Here is an 18,849-nt window from a genome sequence, read left to right on the forward strand (position 1 = left end):
AAGTAACATCCTCAGCTCCCAGGAGGACAGTGTGGTCCTGTAGGACTCTTTCTACTGATTTAAGGCTTACCTACAAAGGCTCTGGGCTCCCCCTCTCCCCAAGTGCTCAGGAGGGCTGGAGGGAGGCCCGGTGAAGCTCAGCCCCTGCAGGCCGCCTGGGTATCGAGCACCGTGCTTTAATGTATTACTTCCTTCAGCCTCACGGCATCCTGTGAGAAAGGCACTACGATCAGAGCCATTTTACAGATGAGAAAACAAAGCCCAGAGAGGTGAGCTGACTTGCCCGCAGTCACACAGCACTGGACCATGGAGTAGAGGCCAGATCAATCTCAGCCCAAGGCCTGTGCTCCTCCCAGCTGGATGCTGAGCCAGTCTCTGCTTCGGTCCCCACCCTGTGCCCCGCTGCTTCCAACTGCCAACCCTGGTGGAAAATTCCACCACAGGGTTATCTCTTGGGGAATACACAGAGGACCACTTCTTGCCGTTTTTAAGCTACCGAAATCAACTTTCAGCAGGATCTCTGCCATGAATACAAGTGGGGAAGAACAAACCACGATCCATATCCTACTGTGACTTACTCGCAGGCTACATGGATGGCAGGTGAGCTACAGGACCCTGGAAATGCTCCTCCGAGGGTGTTATTGGATGAACTTGGATTGTGGGTTCAGAGAGCTCAAGTGGGGCCTTGGCCTTCTCGGGAGTGGCTGCCTGTTTGGGGTTGTCTCACTTTATGCGGAACATCAGGATGTCAGGAGAGCCTCTGGGGACTCCAACGAGTGAGGTTGTAGGCTGGCTCTGGCCCCTTCTCCGCCAGCCATCAGCAAGAAAGGAGGGCAGCCCTCTGGCCCGAATCCTTTAGCCTGGCATGCAGACCGCCTCATAAAAGAGGTGACTGCTGGGTTGGCCTCTAATGACAACATCAGTGTTCTTTCCTTCCCCGACTCCCCTCTGGAGGGCGAGGACTCCAAGTACCTCGAGGGGAGCAGAGCTACAAGGTGGAGAGACCCTGGGTCCCTGAGTCTCCCGTGGGACAGCACTCGCTCTCTTCTGCTGATCTGTTTTGGACTGAGGACATGACTGAATCCTCAGGAATTCAGTGACTGAGATTCGGAGATGTTTGTTACGGCAGCTACCTTACACTGACTGATACACTTTCCCTTCACAGACTCGCTCCTGAGTCTCTTTCTCAACCTCCTCCTCTCACCGAGCCTCAGGCTTTGCCATCTGTTTTCCGGTTTCCAAGCCCACCTCATCCCGGGGATAAGTGTCCTGCTACCCTGACGACAATGCTAGTGGTCGGTGCTCCTCTCTGGTTCTTCCAGGCCTCCTGGGAAGTGACCGCTTAACCTCCAAGGAGCCGGAAAAAGCAGACTAAGATCTTCAGGCTGAGAGCTGAGTCTTGGGTGCCAATCTGGGATCGACTACCTACCTGCCGCATGACTGTGGCTAAGCCATTTCCCCTCTCTGGCTTTCGGTCGCTCCTTCTATAAAATATACAAGATAGACTTTTAACGTTTAATAGTGGCAGATAAGGAGCGCCTGGGGGGGCCCATTTGGTTGAGCGTCCGACTTCAGTTCAGGTCACGATCTCACGGTTCGTGGGTTTGAGCCCCATGTAGGGCTTTGCGCTGAAGGCACAGAGCCTGCTCAGGATTCCCTGTCTCCCTCTCTCTCTGCCCCTCCCCTGCTCGGTGCTCTCTCTCTCTCTCTCAAAAATAAACATTAAAAAAAATTAAAAACTAGAAAGATTTTAAATAGTGGGAGTTAAGTCGGATTCAATTGCTAAAGAAAACTCACAGGACCGCAAATGACACTGCTCCCAAGTCCACAGTTTGTTACAGAGAAAGGATATACGCAGTGACTGCACGGAGGCCAGAGTGAACTTCACAACGGGGGCTCTGGAGAGGACAGGTGCGGGCTCCTACCGTCCTCCTTCTCTAAGGGCATCCCATGGAACACCTCCCCACTGGGGAGGAGTCTCAGTTTAGGTATTTTCTTATTTTTCTGGTCATGCAGGCGTTTCCCTGCTACATAACCCGCCTGCACAGCGGCACCCTGCAGGGGGGCTCCCCAAGACCAAGTGCGAATCGTCAGTCTCACTGGGGCCCACAAACAACACTGCCAGGCTGGATGGAGCTGCCCTGAACCCCCTCTGTCCCCTGGCTACCAAGGGCTGTGTGATGTGACAGATACTGGTTTCCAGGGAGAGGGATCCCCCAAGGGGACCCGCCTATCCCTCGGGATGCGGGTAGAAGTCCTTTGATTCCCGTCCTGGGTTCTACAGTTCTTGGATACTTGGACCTGAAGAGCGGAAAAGATTCCGGGTTGGGGAGGTGCCGGGCGAGTCAAATCAGTAGATGGGGCACGCTGCTATTCAGACCTCAGAAGAGCAATTATTCCCTCCTCTTTTTGTGCAAGAAGCCTTGGATCATAAACACATTGATTTCCTATCAGGCAGACAAGCTGGGCTGTGGCATGAACAAGCCTCTCAGCATAAAGGGGAGGCCTGGCTAAGCCCCCTGGTTTTGCTGAATCATCTCGGAAAATGCTAATGCTGGCCCGGGGAAAGGCCTCATTTGGCCCAGAGCCTGGAGCGCCCCCCATTGCCTCCCTGCCGTGGGCTCTGCCACAATCCCCCCAGCTCCTCCTCGAGTGGGTAACAGGACACCTGGTACTCTTGTCCTTGGCGCTTTGTTGGCTTACATCCTGCCCTGAGCAGCGTTTTCGGAACACCTGCCGCGTGTCTAGACTTCCACCTGCATTACCTCACTCAATTCTCACATCTCACGGAGGTTCATCCTCCTTGAAAGATGCATCTGGGACCCTGGGGCGAATAAGGGACTTACCCAAGGTACTGACCTTGCGGGAGCTGAGGCTGGGAGGCCAGCTCAGGTCTCGGACTCTACCTTAACCTCCCCATTCTTCCCGGCTTCCCGGGGCGGACGGTCTGTGAGGCTCACGCCTGCCCCTGCACCAGTGCAACCTGAGTCGGACGGAACATACAGGGCCCGGGAGACCTCAGAGCTGGTGGAGACCACGAGTTCCTGGCGGAATTGCCGGGCCATTCTGACGCCTGATGTCTCTTTCGGATGCCCAACCTCGTTTGGCAACAGCCTTTCCCGAACAGTAACGTTCTGAGGCGGGATGGATGCCCATTTTCGGGATGAACAGACGGAGGCTGCAGGAGGGGACGACTTCACCATGAACCGAGATCAGGTTCAGGGCTCTTCCGGGTGACTTCCTCGATGCCTGGCGTAACACCTTCCCCAGTAGCGGGCCTCCGCTCTTGCCGTCAAAAGAATTTTTGAACCAAGTGTGGATTTCCCATTTCTTCACTCAAGTTTTGGGACTTTAACAGTGGTGGCTTCAAAGACCGGAGCCCATTGGAACAAGATGAGGCTGTATAGACCATCCAAACCCCTTATCATACAGACGAAGAGACCAAGGCTTAGAGAGGGCCAGCGACTTGCTCACCATCACCCAGTCAGAGGCAAAACAGACAGGAGATTCCTTGCTCGGTGCTCAACGACCCGACTGATCTCAAAGGTTTCCCGTATAGGGAATGGTAATGAGCCAGGAGAAACACGCTTTGCCAAGCGCGCCTGGGGGTGGTGACAGGAAGAGAGGGGACGCCTCCTTCTCAGAGCTGCCTCTACTGAAAGGAGGGGCAGGAGCAGGGCCTGGGAACCAGCAAGCTTTTCTGCGGCTCAAGGGGAGAGAGAAGGCTTCGGGAAGGCCTCTCAGGGCCTTCATGGAGCTCCTCGAAGGGTCTCAGAACCAGCAGGAGCCTAGAGGCAGAAATCAGTCCTCCAAGTTCATGTCAGCCGGCACCAAAAGGGAAAAACCTAGGCTCTCGTCCTCATGCAGCTTCGGGTCTGCCCCTCAAATCCCCTCTCCCCATACACATAAAACTTCAGGAGTGCCAGCCCCACCTAGGAAGGGTGCAGGCTTCTCCAGCTCCCAGCTCATCTGTTTTCTGGCATTTTCTCCCCGCCCCTCCTGTTCTGCCTGCCCCAGTCTGCTTAGCTTCTCTTTATCTCCTACCGTCTGCTCCCTGGCCCCCCCACGTCTCTCTATCCCGGACTCCAGCAGCTCTCTCCATTCTCCATCCCTCTCTCTGTCCGCCCCCCTCCCTTGTCTCCCCCTGACGGCCTGCCTCTGCTGGCTCTCTCCCCCCCCAAGTCTGTCCTGTGCCCAGCTCCTCCTCTGGAGGGTCCCTCCCCATGGCCAGCCAGCGGGCTGTGAAAACACCCGGGCCTCATAACCCGAAGGGCAGGATTGATGAGAAAATAAATTCCTGATTAGTGTTTTAATTTTAAGGATCTTTAGAGGGGACTAAACAGCAAGGGAGGCTGGTGGAGAAAGTCTGCATTATTAAAACCATAAATCCTCTGCGGGAGGGGTGGGGGGCGGGGGAAGGGGCCTGAAGGAAAGTGGAGGGGAACAGAGAGGGCTTCCCCGGGGACGGGGGTGGGGGGGTTGAAGGGTTTTAGGGGGTGGAGGCCAAGGGTGTAGGTGTGCCCTCCCTCCACACAAAGAGGCTTCCCTGGGGTGGGGGTGGGGGTGGGGGGGGTGACAGGTCCTTCTGGCTGCCAGCTCCCACGTGGGGTGGGGGTGGGGAGATGCGAGCCCTGTTAGTTCAACGCTCTCTCCAACTGGCCTGTGCAGCCTGTGCCCCCTCAGCCATGCCTAGCAGGAGAGGTGGGAGAGCATGGAGGGAAAGCACGTGGATGGGATTAGACTCCCCACCTTCAATCCTGGCTCTGCTCCGGGCCTCGGTTTCCCCATCTTTTAGGAGGAGAAAACCACGGCCCCGCCCGTAGATGTGGGCGACAATGAAATGAAATAATGCACACAGACTGTGGCGGAGGCGGCCCCTCCGTGGGATTTTCTCACCGAGGGTCTTTAGGCCCCACTTTAGAGAGAGGAAGGCTGTTCCTCCTGAGAAGGGAGCCTGGAGCCGGGCCCTCAGGAAGAGCCCTGGCGGCCATCTTGGGAGGAGGCATGGAAGTCTCTAGGGGTGAAGGCAGGGTGAACAGAGCTGGTGAGCCCAGCCATGGGGCGAGAGGGAGGCTTAGCCTGTCGTGCCAGGAAGAGGAAGGGAAAGAATCCAGCCAGCCAAGGAAGCGTCTGGGGTCTGGGGTGGCCTCTCTTCTCCCCTTTCGCAGTAGGACAGCTCTCACTGGCCAGAAAAGGCCACAGTGTCCAGACTCACGGACCCAGGCAGGGCTCTGGGACCCCCCGCAGCACATTCTTGGCTGTTGGTGCCAACTTGGCCCCTTTACAGGCTGCCCAGGAACCACGGCTCCATGGTCTATTTTAATAAGGGAGCTTGAGCATGGGGGTGATTGGGGCCCAGTGCCAGTCTGCCCCCCACGAGTTCCAGGGCCCAGGGCCCCTCCTGCTCTCATTTAATTGTTTCCTCTCTTTAGTTTTTAATTGTCAGAAATTGTCTTTGGAGCCTGTCCTCTTTCTGCTCGCCCCGGGATGGGTCGGAGGGAGGAAGAATTTGGCTGCCTGGGATGGAAGAGGCTGGCTGGCCCTCGGCCTGGTTTTCCCGCTCCCCTTGGGAATGTGTCTATATTCTGGCTCATTCGAGGTTCAGGAGAAGAGCAAACGATGGCACGGCATTCCTGCAGCTCAGACCCACAGTGGGTTGGCGCGGCGAGTGTTTGAGGAACGGACCGCTCGGGTTCTAATTCTGGATTTGCTGCTCTCCTGCTGGGCGATCTTGGGAAAGTTGCTTCCCCTTTCTGTGCCTTGCTGCCCACATCGGTAAAGGCGGGAGACAGATGCTCGGAGGCCCGTTGCCAGTCTTTCCCCCAAACCTCAGCCTGGTGATCGGGCCTGGTGTGGTGCCCGCTGCCCACCTGCCGGGTGCCCCAGGCTGGGCCCCATCCGCCCAGTGGCGTGCGTGGCCACTTCCTCTGGGGCATCAAGTGCTGCTCCCCGGGCAGAACGCCCTGCTATTTGGTCTCACTCAGACATGGTCTGGCCACCACTGGGAGTCCTCTCTCGGGAATCCAAGCGGTACGGCCCATCCCGCCCTGGGCCTCGTGAGTAGCCACCCCCACCCCCTGCCACCAATACCACTCAGTGCAGCACTCGACTGCTTTACGTGCGATCCTCCAATATCCGCCCCCCCCAAAAGCTGTTATTATCACCCCATTTGTAAAGAAGGAACCGGAGGCTCAGGAAGCATCAGTGGCTTACTCAACATCACACAGCTCATACGAGGTGCGGAGGGATTTGATCTTCCTCTACCTGCACGTAGGCAGGGTTCTGACAGGTGGGGATGAGGCAAGGAAGCATCTGGAGGGGTGGATGAGGAAGGACCAGTGTGACCCTAGTGTAAGAAGAACAGGGGAGGGGAGGGGGAGGCAGGGAGGAGACAGGGGCCGGGGAGGGCACCTTTCTCTCTGTTATCACTGGCAGCTTGACATGGTTGTGAACCCTTCTGGAAAAAAGATCGGGTCAGGGCTGGAGCACCAGAGAAGCAGCCCAGATTGATAAGCAGACCGTCCTACCCAACCCGTCCGACTTCGGCTCAGGTCACAATCTCACAGCTCGTGAGTTCAAGCCCCTCGTCGGGCTCCGTGCTGACTGACGGCTCAGAGCCTGGAGCCTGCTTCGGATTCTGTGTCTGCCTCTCTCTCTGCCCCTAACCCACTCGCATTCTGTCTCTGTCTCTCTCAAAAATAAACATTAAAATTTAAAAAAAAAAAAAATCCCTAGACCATCGCTTTCTGTGTGGTCTTAGGTAAACAGCTTAACCTCTCTGTGCCTCAGTTCCCTCTGGAAATGGCAGCAATAGCACCCACCTTGCCGAGCGGGACTGAGCACTGGATGAAAAGATAAGCAACCAGTGCAGCTCTTTGCACGTCCTGAGACTCGAGCGGTGGCTGTTTTCAAGGTTGCGCTGACCCTGTTTTAAGCTCGGGTGTATTTGGACGGAGTCCTGCCCGCGTCTGCATTTCTCTCTCCTGCTCTGTGACAAGGGGGAGGTGGACCGGCTGATCCCAGCAGCCCTTCCGGCCCCGGAGAGATGACTTGGGCTGGGCCAGCCTCCCGCTGGAGCCACAGGCCTAGACGGGGAGCCCCTTGGGGGCAAAAGGGTTTCGCGCAGCGGCATGTTCCTGGCTGCAGGCAGAGCGAAGGAGCGATTTGTCCTGGGCCCGAGGAGTCGCCAACCGGAGCGACAGGAACGCGAAGGAACTGGCCGAGGAGAGGTCACGTTCACCGCCAAGCCAGGAGGAAGGCGGAGGCAGGAAGGCCTGGCCGCGCCGTGTGTGGCCTGGGTCCTGGGAAGACTGGGCAGTGGGCCTGGGCAGGGAATCGTGTCGGCCTGTCTGGAACCCCAGGCCTGCGTTTCACAAACAGCCAGGGACCTCTGAGCTCAGGCCATGAAGTCAGGACGCAACCCATGTTTCCTTGGTTTTAAATCCAGGGAGCTGGAGACAAATCCCTAGAAGCAAAGCCACAGGCCAAGGGCTCTGTCGCCCTGCTGGGCTGACAGCTGTCTTCTACCACTCAGGTGCCATGGGAGCTGACTCAGTTTCCCTGACCTGTCTGAGCCTCAGTTTCCGTCTCTGTAAAATGCGGATAACAACAGGGCCCACTACAGAGGAGAGTGTGACAGGCGTGCATGAGTGGCTAGCACGTGGCAAGGACCTCCTGAACCTGAGCTAAGTGGTCTCATCCCCCCCCCTCACCAAAGCGTGGTGGCTGCCCCCGGCACAGATGTGAAAACCGCGCCTGGAGACAGCAGGGATTGCCCAAGGACACAGAGCTTGTAAGTGGGACCCGGGGCCAGCTGACTCCCAGGAGACCTGCCCCGTGACGAGTCCCCGGAGCTCTGAGCGGGGGTGGGAAGGGGGAAGGTGTTTTCCCCCCAAATTCTCACCGTGGAGCTGAGGGAGGCTGTCAGGGTCCCGGCTGCCCCGGAGCTGTTCTGGCGTTAGGACGTCTGCCCGGTCCCTTTTCCGGTTTTTATTTTATTGTTTACAGCTACAAATTTTTTAGATGTTGCTTTATTTTTGAGAGGGGAGTGGAGGGGCAGCGAGAGAGGGGGACGGAGGATCCGAGGCCGGCTCAGTGCTGACGGCAGCGAGCCCGATGTGGGGCTCCAACGTGCGGCTTGAACTCACGAACCCATAAGACCCTGACCGGAGCCGAAGTCGGACGCTTAACAGACGAAGTCACCCAGGCGCCCCGCCTTTTCCCATTTTTAAATAACTTTCCCTACTTCCTGAGCCCTGTCATAGGTCGGCAGTCATGCTAGGCAGGCCACCTGCGTGATCTCGTTTAATCTTGACGACAACCCCGTGGGGTAGGTGGTCCTTGCCCCCAACCACACAGCTGGTCAGAGCCACCAGGCCTGGGACCGGTGATCTCTGCACCTCTGCCTTCCACCCAGCTGGAGCTCCAGAGTGTGACCATTAGGAACCTGTTCTGTGCCTCAGTTTCTCCATCTGCGAAACGGGAGGGATAAGGATACCGCCCATATCTCTTCCAAGACTTCGGTGAGGACTAACTTGGTTGATGCACACGAAAAACATTTGGGACAGTGTCTGATTCAGAGTGAGTTCTCCCCAAGTCAAAATTAGCTGTGTTCAGCCGCGTCTTAGCAGGTTGAGGTGGGTGGAGCTACTTAGCGTCTATTTAACAAACATTAGTGGTGCATTTATTAGGTGAAGGGATTATACACTTAGTCCATTTAATGCAGGGACTGTAGTTCATTTAATCCTCACAAGCACCCTCTGAGCTAAGTAGGAACTGTTCTAGTCTTCCCCTGTTTACAGATGGGCAAACTGAGGCACAGAGAGGTTAAGAAAGTTGCCCAAGGGCAAGCAGGCTTTGAACCCAGCCTTATCTTCTCAGCAGCAGAAGCTTCTGGAGCAGTGGGAGACACTCCCGAAGCCTTGACGGCACGGCACCCAGGGCGGGGGGGCGGAGCTCTGCCTTCCCTCTTTCGCCTGTGGCTGGCCAGGCCAGTGGTTCTGGTCCTCATGGGGCTCACTGCTCAACTGGCTCAGGGTTGGGCTGACTGGTAGATTGGAAACTGGAGCCGGGAGACCTGGTTCTGGCCTCAGCTCTGCCATTTTCTAGCTCCGCGGCCTTGGGGAGATCTCCCTAGGAGCCTCAGTTTTCTCACAGAGATGTAGTTAGTACCAGCAGAGGCGCTGGGCCCTCCCTGCATGGGTATGCAACTCCTCGTTGAGTTGACTCAGAACATCCAGAGCATCCTCTCTATCCACCGCTCTCTCACGGCTGTGGCAGGGGAGGGACGTGGAGAGCCCGGATCTTCCACGTCCCAGCCGTTGGCCTCTTCTCTGGCTCCAGCTTTGGGCCTGTGTATCGGTCAGCGATTACCGTAATAATGCTACGAAACAAACCATCCCCAAAGTCAGTGAGTGACAGCAGTGAGCAGTAATTCTCACACGCGTGGGCCTGCAGGTTGACCACGGTTTTCCCGATCTAGGCTGGGCTCAGCCGGGCGCTCTTTCAGACTGCGAGGCGGGCTCGGGTCCCTCCACACACGTTCATTCTACGACTCCAGCTGACGGGCGACAGCTGCCCAGGGGAACCTCTTTGTACAGACAGCACCGGCACGCAAGGGAGCAGCTCAGTCCACATAAGCACATGTCAACATGTCAAGCCTCTGCTCTGCCACATCTTCTGATACTTCTCGTCAAAGCCAGTGACACGGACAAGCCCAACTTCAGCGTGCAGGGGGGTATACACTGTGCTCGGCGGCCGAGGAGGGTGATAAGTACTTGCTGAGTCATAATCCGATCTGTCGTGGCTGGAAGACCCCAACTAGAATGTTCAAGTAGGGAGAGGCCCATCTTGGCCACTGCTGGCTCGGGTCCTTTTGCCCTCCAGGGTTCGAGTGTGGAGTCAAGGGGTAAGCCCGGGCTGGGAAAGGAGGCTGTAGAGGAGGTGAGGTCTAAGTACGGGGTGTTGTTTTCGCTGCCTGCCCCTGGGTGAGCCCTCTGTTCTTAAAACCTCCATTCTCCACCTGCACATTGTCCCTGACCCCTTCCTACGGCCCTGCCCGGTGGCGGCCCATCCTCCCTGTCCCTCCCTCCATGTGGCTGGCTTCTGCGGAGCACAGAACGAGGAGGCCCCGCCACACCCAACTGGCTGGCATTTCAGCTCCCAACACTTCTCCCCGAGAAGCAGATCTAATTTCCGCCCTGTGAAAACACGGTCGTCTCGCACCCAGGCAGCCCCCGCCGTGGGGCCAGCCAGCTGCTTCCACCGTGGAGGAGGGGCACAAAGGTGGGGTAGAAATCTGGATCAGGACCCTTTGCAGGCACATGGATGCCGACGCATGGAAAAGTATTCTTGGTCCTGGGGTGTGGAGTCTGACAGGTGAGAGCCGCAGGGACATGGGTGGTGGCTACGAGTGCCAGGCTGAGCCAGGCCAGTCTTCAAGGCCTTTGAGCAGCGTCCCCTCTCTAGACCCCAGTGTCCTCGTCTGTGCAGCAAGGTGGGGTTCTGGAAGACCCTTCCTAGCTCTCACGCCTTGTGGCTCTAAATGGACCTACCTTTGTTCACAGGTGGATTTTTGTAACTATCTTTCTTCCCCCTCTGGCCTTAGACATATGTGATTGGTTCCATCCCTCCTCTTCCCCTGCCACTAGGCATATCCCCCCCCCCCCCCCCCCCCCCGCTAGCTGGCTGCTGGGGACGGCAGTGCCTTTCTGGAGCTTGACACAGGCCAGAGGGCAGGCGGGTAGGTGGAGGGAGGGCGGGGGAAAGGGGGCAGATGGGATCCTGATTCTTGGAAAGGCCCCCCTCACCGGGGCTGGCTCCAGAAGGCTCAGCCAACCAGGGCCCTGGGGATGAACAGGCTTTTCAAAAAAAGGTCACCCCGTTCCCAGACAGAGACTCCCCCGGTAACCCTGAAGGTAGCCCCACGTGCCCTCATCAGCCCTCTGAGAACCCCGAGCCAGCCGCCAAAAGCTGGGCTGAAAAGTCCCAGGGGGCAGGGGGCGGGGGGCAGGGCAGAACTGGTGGGCTTCCCCTCCAGAGGGGCCAAGGGCGGTCTCCCAGATGACAGACCTCCTGGCACAGCCCCTCTCCCTCTGCCAAAGGGAGTGGGGATCGCAGTAACAATTACCAGCAAGGGAGGCTCCAGCCCCACCCAGCCCCAGCTGTCTGATTGGCTCCCACCCTCTGGGGACTAAATGTCAGCGTCCCCCCCTCCTTCCCAGCTTGGTCCCTGAGCGTCATCCTCTGCACACTCCCTGGCAAGCTCAGCCACCCCCATGACGTCAGGGACCAGCATTAGAAGCTGCTGTCTGCTGCCCTCTCTCCTGAGGGCCAACGTCACAGACAGACCCATATGAAAAGCAGGAGTGACTGTCACCACCCCCAGGCTTGAAAGGGCAGGAGAGAGAGGAGCTGCCCGATGGGGCAGCGCGCTGTGTGGAGAGGGCCACCTGGAGGAGCTGGGGCGTCAGTGGGGGGACAGAGCCCATCGGAGGGGGAAGCAGCAAGCTCACTCACTCTCCTCCTTCCCTCGGCTCTCCTGTCCCATTGATGGAACCCAGCCAGAAGCTAATGGGTGAGGACCAGGGAGCCTGTGGACGCCTCCCATGCCACCAGCCTCCCAGGACACGGAGTAGGGGGAGAAAGAGGGGGGTGGGTTGAGGGTCTGGAGGAGCCAGTGGAAGATGCCCAGCTCAGGGAGGCTGACGAAGGAAGAAGCTGTCGGGATCTGCTAAGTTTCCACTGCGTGCATCTCTTCACCTTTGGGCCTTCTCTCCCTGTGGGCATCTGGGTCTGGGAAGTATCAGGGCTTTGGATTCAGATGGACCAGAATCAGAATCCCAGGGCTCCACGTCGCTGGCTGCGTGACCCTGAGCAAGTTACTTAACCTCCTTGTACCTCAGTGTTCTCATCTGTAAAATGGGAACGAGAGCACCCACTCAGAGCACTGTTGAGAGGCGAGTGAGCAAATGTACGGGGCGTGTCCGGAACATGGTAAGTGCTCGATAGATCGGTCTCCTTTTCATCCAGATCCGTCTGTTCTCCATCTCGCGGCTGGACTTGCAGGACCTCAGAGCTGCTCTCTGCCCCCGGTCTCAGCCCTGCTAATTCGTTCTCCACAAGGTCCCAGAAAATCTCTCCCTAAGACCCCGCCAGGGTATGTTATGGCCTTCCCCAGAGGGAAGTTCAAGTTCTGCCCAGAGGATGAAGTTCAAGTTCGTTACTGTCACAGTCAAAGCCATTCAGCTTAATCCACCAACCACACCTTGCCAATCTCTCCCTTGGTCCCCTTGCCCAAGCGACATTGATCTACTCTGTCCCCACTGTCCCCGAACAGCCTTTAGGTCTCTCTCCAAGCCTTGCTGAGGCTATCCCCTCCACCTGGATGTACCCTCTCCTCTCCCTCTCATGAGACTCAGGTGCCATATGTTCCTTGAAAACTCCCCCTCACTGCACCCAAACGTAACCACCCGTAACACGTCCCTCACGCTTTTATGTGGCACCCACTCCAACCTTGCCTACTGGCATGAGCCGCTGTGACATGTCTGTCCCTCATTAGTCTCTGAGCATTAAAACATTTTTTTTTCATGCTTATTTCTTTACTTTGAGAGACAGAGGGCGTGTAAGCACGTGCGTGCATGGTGAGCACCCAAGAGGGGGAGGGGCAGAGAGAGAGGGCGACAGGAGAATCCCGAGCAGGCTCCACACCGTCAGCCCGGAGCCCCACATGGGGCTCGATCTCACGAACAGCGAGATCATGACCGGAGCCGAAATCAAGAGTTGGATGCCTCACTGACTGAGCCACCCAGGCGCCCCAGTCTTTGAGCATTTTGAAGGCCAGGCTTGTGGCGTCCTGTCCGTCGGTCCGCAATCCCTAAGCCAGTGCCGGACGTGAGTGAGGACCACCTGTGGGCCGGGGTGACCCATAGGCATTCCTGCTGATGCTTCGGGGAGCCTCATCAGGCGCCGGTGCCATTATCTTTTGGTTTACTAATAAGGAAACTGAGGCAGACAAGTTTGCCTTAGGCCCCCTTCCTAGGAAATGGAAGGAAAGGCTCTGGACCGGGGGTGTCTGGGCTCTGAAATCCGTGTTTTGCCCACCCCCTAGGGGATCCAAGAAATATTTGAAACCTGGACCAGCGGATGAATGAATGAAACGGAGATGGCCGGACCTTGGGGAAGTCACTCCCTTTCCCCGAGCAGAAAGTAGGCGCTCAGGGAAGGTTGCTTTCCTGCCTTTCCCGACCTCCTCTCACACCCGATCTTTGGACATGATCCGCTTTCCTGGGCCGGTGGTGAATCCCCTCTGGAACCCAGCCTGGCGGCAGGGGCCTCCCCAGGGGGGAGCAGGGACCCACGTGGCTGGGACAGATGCGGTGTGCGGGGCCCCCAGCCTGCAGGGGGGTGCACACGGCTGCCATGACAGCCTTGCGAGCCAGCGAGACGAGCGTCTCAAGGTGTCTGCTCCAGCCCCCAGCGCGGGAGAGACGCCCGTTACAACTACTTAGAGCCTGTCTGCCTGGAAGCAGGGGGTCAGAGAACGTGGATGGTTAAAAGGGTGTCTTGACCCGAGGCCTGCTCACAGGGCCCAGGTCACCCTGTGGAATGTCTCCCTTCGTGACGGAGACCGTGATAGAAGCGATGTGAATATGTGAGATTCTGACCCGGATGTCATTCAGGCCTCAAAATACCCTGCCGCCAGCTGTAAGGAGGTGGGCAATCCAGACCCAGACCGAGAAACGGATTTGGTCTTTCATTTATTCGTTCCTTCGCGTCTTCCCCCCGCTAAAATATTCTGCCCCCAAATCTTTGCGTGGCTCCTTGTCAAGATTCAGGTCTCAGCCCAACGGTCACCTCCTCCGAGAGGCTACGCTGACCGCCCTTCCCGATGGAGCCCCTCTCCTTCCATCCTGCCCGGAGGCCGTAACATCTTGGCGTTTTATTTCGCCATCACACTTCCCAGTAACCGAGGCCCCCTCGTTTATCTGTTTGTTTACTGTTTCGGGGTCCGCCGTGCCTCCAGGGCATAAAATCCTTGAGAGGAGAGATCTTGCCTTCTTGTTCACTGTTCTGTCCCCCAGTGCCCGGCACCGTGCCTGGTCCATGGTGGCCCCTCATCCACCATTTGCCAAGAGCCCCCCCTCCCCCCAGTCATCGGACCGGTGCTGGGGCTCAACCGTGGCCTGAGTGCCGCCCCCAGGCATCACCCCTGGCGAACGGGGTAGGGGGTGTGTATTACCCATGCGTTTCTGATGCTCTGACATCTGGGGCCTTTGTGACCCTGGAGGGACGACCCCGCCCCGGGCTGGCCAGTTCCTTGAGAGCGCAAACCACTGGCCTGTGAGTGTGCCTGTTAGGGGCAACCCAAACAGAGACGTATTACAACCACCTCATTTTTCCCTCATATCTGGGCCGCTACCCACCTGCCCTGATCACCCTGGGGCCAGATACCAGACAACTAGCGACAGTTCCTGGGCCCCAGAGCCCAATGAAATTACTCAAACTCGCCTGCTTACCTGCCCACCCACTCTTCCCTGCGGAAACCACAATACAGGGTCTTGCCCCTATGCTTCCCTCCCACTCGCGCTGCGTCCTGACCCGCCTGCTCCTTCCCTGCGTGGCTCCCCATGATGTGACGGTCCCCTCCTCTTGGGATCTGTGGGCGGCAGACTATGCCCCGATCTGCTGGCCTCACCATACCTGGGTAACAGTGAAACCTACATGTGGCAACAGGCCACGGGGGTGAAGGCAGGCCCACGGGGCTAAGGTGATGCGGGGGCAGGACCCAAAAGTAGTGGCTGCGGGCCTCCGTGCAGGGTGACCCGTGTCCCCCCCCCCCCCCCCTTCCCTGACTCCTCTCACTCAGCTCCAGTCCCGGCCCACCCCAGCCGTCAGCACCCCCACCCGGCTCTTTGCTGAATCACGGAAACAGCTGCTGTTTGGGCTGCGGCCCCTAGACTGAGTCGCACCGGCCCATATTGCCCCCTGTCCCACTCTCCCCGCCTCCTGCACCCGCGGGTGGGGCTCCATGGGCCTGATTTTGAGGCTGGCGGGATCATCGCTGCACGTGGCGCCCACGAGTCCAAACCCCTGGGGATTCGGACTCCACCGCCAGCTTCCTAACGGAGACTGAAGTGGTGATGGAGTGAGGAGCAGGGCCGTGCAGTAGGGGTGACAGGTGCAGACGTGGGCCCTTCTGGGTCCCCAGAGGCCTCATAGGCTTATCCGTCTTCCCCTCCTGTTGTCTCCTCATGGACCTGACCTGAGAGCTAGGAAGAAAGACAGGGTCCCCCTTGCGCCGGCTTGGAGGGAACACGGGTGCATGGAAGGAGGCCCTCCCATGCCAAGGGCCGAGTGCCTTCGGGCCAAGGTCAGGATGGCTAAGGAAATGGACCAGACCCTTGACCTTCTGCAGCCGTGGCCTGAAAGAAAATAACACAGGCTGTCTGGGGAGATGGCCCGTGGCCACGGACATCCACGGCACATTTGTTCCATTTCTTCATCCACCCGTTCAACCAACATGTTTCCAGGACCTACTGGGAGTCGGTCACGTTCTGGGCGCCAGACCTGCAGCTGCACACAGAGCGCCCCGAATCTCCGTCATCGGGGTGTCCAACTTCTGTCAGGGGAGACGGCCGTAAGGGAACAAGGAAATAAACATAATGTCTGTCAGCGATGCATATTAGGGAGCAAAGTGAGCAGGTCTGAAAGCAGGAAGCACCGGGCAAACAGAAGGGAAGGCGAGGAGGGTGCATCAGATGTGACAGGGCATAGAAGGGACACAGCGGGTCCCACCTCGAGACAAGGGGGCCGGGTCGCTCTACAACAGCCCGCCCTGTCGCACCGAGCCAAGCCCGCCATGGCCCAGCCGAGGGCAGCGGCCTTGTGGTCATCACTCAGATGGCTCGAGGAGGCGGGGGGCCCTGTGCGCCAAGATGGCCGGTAACTCGCGTTCCATAAGCCCCGTCTACGTGTGCCGGGCGCGGTGCTAAGGGCTTTGCTTGCACCGTCCGGTGTTCCACGAGAAAGATGCTCGATTACCCCCTTTCACGGGGGAAGACACTGAGGCTTCCTTGCTCCAGATGAAGCAGCTAATAGGAGAGACTGGAATTAGAGCTGCACCTGTCTGATGTCAGAGCCCGTCTTAACCTCATCTTGCTGCTGGGTAGGGTCGTGGGTGACAAGGCTGCAGAGACCGAGGAGAGGTCCTGGGCTGGGCCAAAGCCCACATTTGGCGGAGGAGGCCACTCTGAGCTCAAAGGACCCCTGCCTTGGGTGTCTGGAGCGCCGGATCCTGGGCCCCGCTCTGCCTCAAACTCACTCCCCAGCCCAGGCCCAGCCCTGGGGCGGTAGGGTCCTTGTCTGCGGCCTTCCTTTCACGCGGTCATGAGGACCAGATGAGATCAGGTGGGAGAGGACCCTTGCACAGCTCACGCGGCGGCTCAAATGTCCCTTCCTCAGAGAAGCCCTCCCTGACCACCCACCTACCTACAGCATCCCCAGCTCTGTCCCCACCTCTGCTTGACTTTTGCCTTTGCTCCTATTACCGTGTGGCATGTTACGGATACTTTTTGCTCGCTTGCTTGTTTCCTTTTTCTCTCTCTCCATTCCGTCACCTGCCACTTGCCCCAGCCTCACAGCATACCCCCAACAATCGGAAATGTCTGTATTGCTCCTAAACTCACCGCTCCCTTACGCCTCTGTGCGTTCGTTGCTGCCGTTCCCTCGCTACAGAGCAACCTTTCCATCCTTCTGAACCTTCTCCTGGCTTATCAGGTGTCCCTTCCTGTGGGTTCCCCGTCAGCCCTTGGTGCACCTGGGGTACCCTGGACTGCCCCAGAAACCGCACCCTCCAGGCAGCATGAAAACCGGACATTTGCCGGTGATGGCCCACGGGCTTGTGCATTTCTTCATCGCTGAGCCGATGCCTGCACCAGAAGGTGAGCGGCCAGCGAGGGGCACAGAACGGCTCACGGCAGGATAAGCCGTCATATAAAACAACACGGGCTCCCAGCCTGGGCCGTCTCAGTGGTAATGGATGGCCGCGGGGACTCCGGGCCCTCGATTCCAGCCGTTGGGGAGAGATCTGGACCACAGGATGAGTGCATTCTTTCCCGATGTGGATCGCATCCCAAACAAAGCTGCTTCTCTTGGCCGTGGCTCCGTGTGGATCAGCCACTCGCTAAGATTCTCTCTGAGAAGGGTCTGGGGTCTTGTAAATCACCTGGTAGTCCGTGGGCGGTGGATGAAGAATGAGATGGCGAGAGATCGCCGGTCAAGAGAACGAGGTCCGAGAAGACAGTGAATAAATGGGCAAAGTCTCAGAAACCCTGGCTCAGGAGAGAGAGAGAGAGCAAAGGCCCGGGCAGGAGAGCCTGTTGCCCATCTTCCCCTAGTCACCAACCGGCCGTGTGACCTTGGAAGAGCGACTTCATTTCTCTGGGATTCAGAGTTGACTTTTAAAGCTTCAAAGAAAGCATCTGTAAACTAGACTTTGTCTCACAAAAAAAACTGGATACCTGGAATGCTGGGTTGGGAAGGATTCTGAGGTAGACACTGAGCTTCATGGGACATTACCATGATGCATTGGTAACGTCTGTCTTGAGCATCGTCAGGAAGGTGTGTGTCGTTTCGGGCCCAGAGCCTCTTTCATAGTCTGACATTTCATAATTCTATGACTCCAAAGAGCTAAAGGTTGAGAGTGTGTGTGTGTCGAGGAAGGAGGGGGTAGGAAAGATAAGAAAAGTAGGTTCCGAAGCTTGGGTCAGACCCATGGAGAGCTCCAAAATAAATGGAGAGGCTTAGCAGCTTCAGTGCCCACAGAAAGCACACCCCAGGATACTGGTTTGTTTCCTCAGACGGGGTCTAAGACCCACTCCCCCCTAAGTATGGCACCTTGGCATACTGAGTATTTTACATTGAAGGAGTTTGAGAGGACGGCAGGTCAGAAGGCTAAGTCGGAGCACCGGCCCCTCCACCCTTCTTTCGTGAAGCAGATCATGTGAGTGGCGCCCTCTTTAGACCTGGAGGAGAGGAACGTCCTTCTCTCTGAAGACCAGGGAATCACCCAGAAGAACGCTAACAAACAGCCTTCTCTGGATGCCCGCAGTTTACAACACGTACCTCACGGTATCACGTTCCTCCACAGCTGTCCGCTCCTCCTCAAACGTCATGCAAACATACACGGGTCCGTTCCTCTGGGACTTCACTTCCTTGTGGAGGCTCCTGTGTCACAGAAAACGTACATTAAATAAGTTTGCGTGGTCTTCTCCTGTTCATCTATCTTTGTCAATTTAATTTTCAGATCCAGGCAGGGACCCTAAGAGGGTCAAGGAGAACTGTTTCCTCCCCTACAAATGTAGATGGTAAGGTTAAATGCCGTTCCGTGAACTTTTGTTTCAGTTACATATGTATATGTGAAGGTCATAATTGATTTAAAAAAAAAATTTTTTTTTAATGTTTATTTATTTCTGAGACAGAGAGAGACAGAGCATGAGCGAGGGAGGGGCAGAGAGAGAGGGAGATGCAGAATCCGAAGCAGGCTCCAGGCTCCGAGCGGTCAGCACAGAGCCCGACGTGGGGCTCGAACTCATCAACTGTGAGATCACGACCTGAGCCAAAGCCGGACGTTCAACCAACTGAGTCACCCAGGCACCCCAGGTCATAATTGATTCTTAACTGTAGCTCATGGTCCAAACATTTGAGAGACTGTGAAGGAGTCGGGTGACCAAATATGCTTTGTGCAGGACGGTCCTGGTTCAAACCCATCATTCTGGCATAATTATAAAACACCTCCCTTCACCCATGTGGTGATTTAAAAATATGTCAGCACTCCTTTTTTGGATACTC

The 18,849-nt window shown here is 57.2% G+C and overlaps 1 protein-coding gene across 9 annotated transcripts in view; it reads right to left on the reverse strand.

Moving 5' to 3' along the window:
• The window catches only part of LOC147576526 (uncharacterized), a 126,027-nt gene that overhangs the window by 17,011 nt on the left and 90,167 nt on the right, over positions 1 to 18,849 (reverse strand). For 5 of the 9 annotated variants that reach the window (XR_015240870.1, XR_015240868.1, XR_015240866.1 and 2 more), the window contains one exon: positions 12,580 to 18,225. The gene's annotated coding sequence lies outside the window, so the exon portion shown is untranslated. Of the gene's footprint in view, positions 1 to 12,579; positions 18,226 to 18,849 lie in introns of those variants that run through there. The other 4 variants (XR_015240867.1, XR_015240871.1, XR_015240869.1 and 1 more) reach the window with 4 other exon arrangements.

The sequence above is a fragment of the Puma concolor genome, chromosome D1 (assembly GCF_028749965.1).
Source record: "Puma concolor isolate L17-30 chromosome D1, mPumCon1.1.hap2, whole genome shotgun sequence".
Classification (NCBI taxonomy): Eukaryota; Metazoa; Chordata; class Mammalia; order Carnivora; family Felidae; genus Puma; species Puma concolor.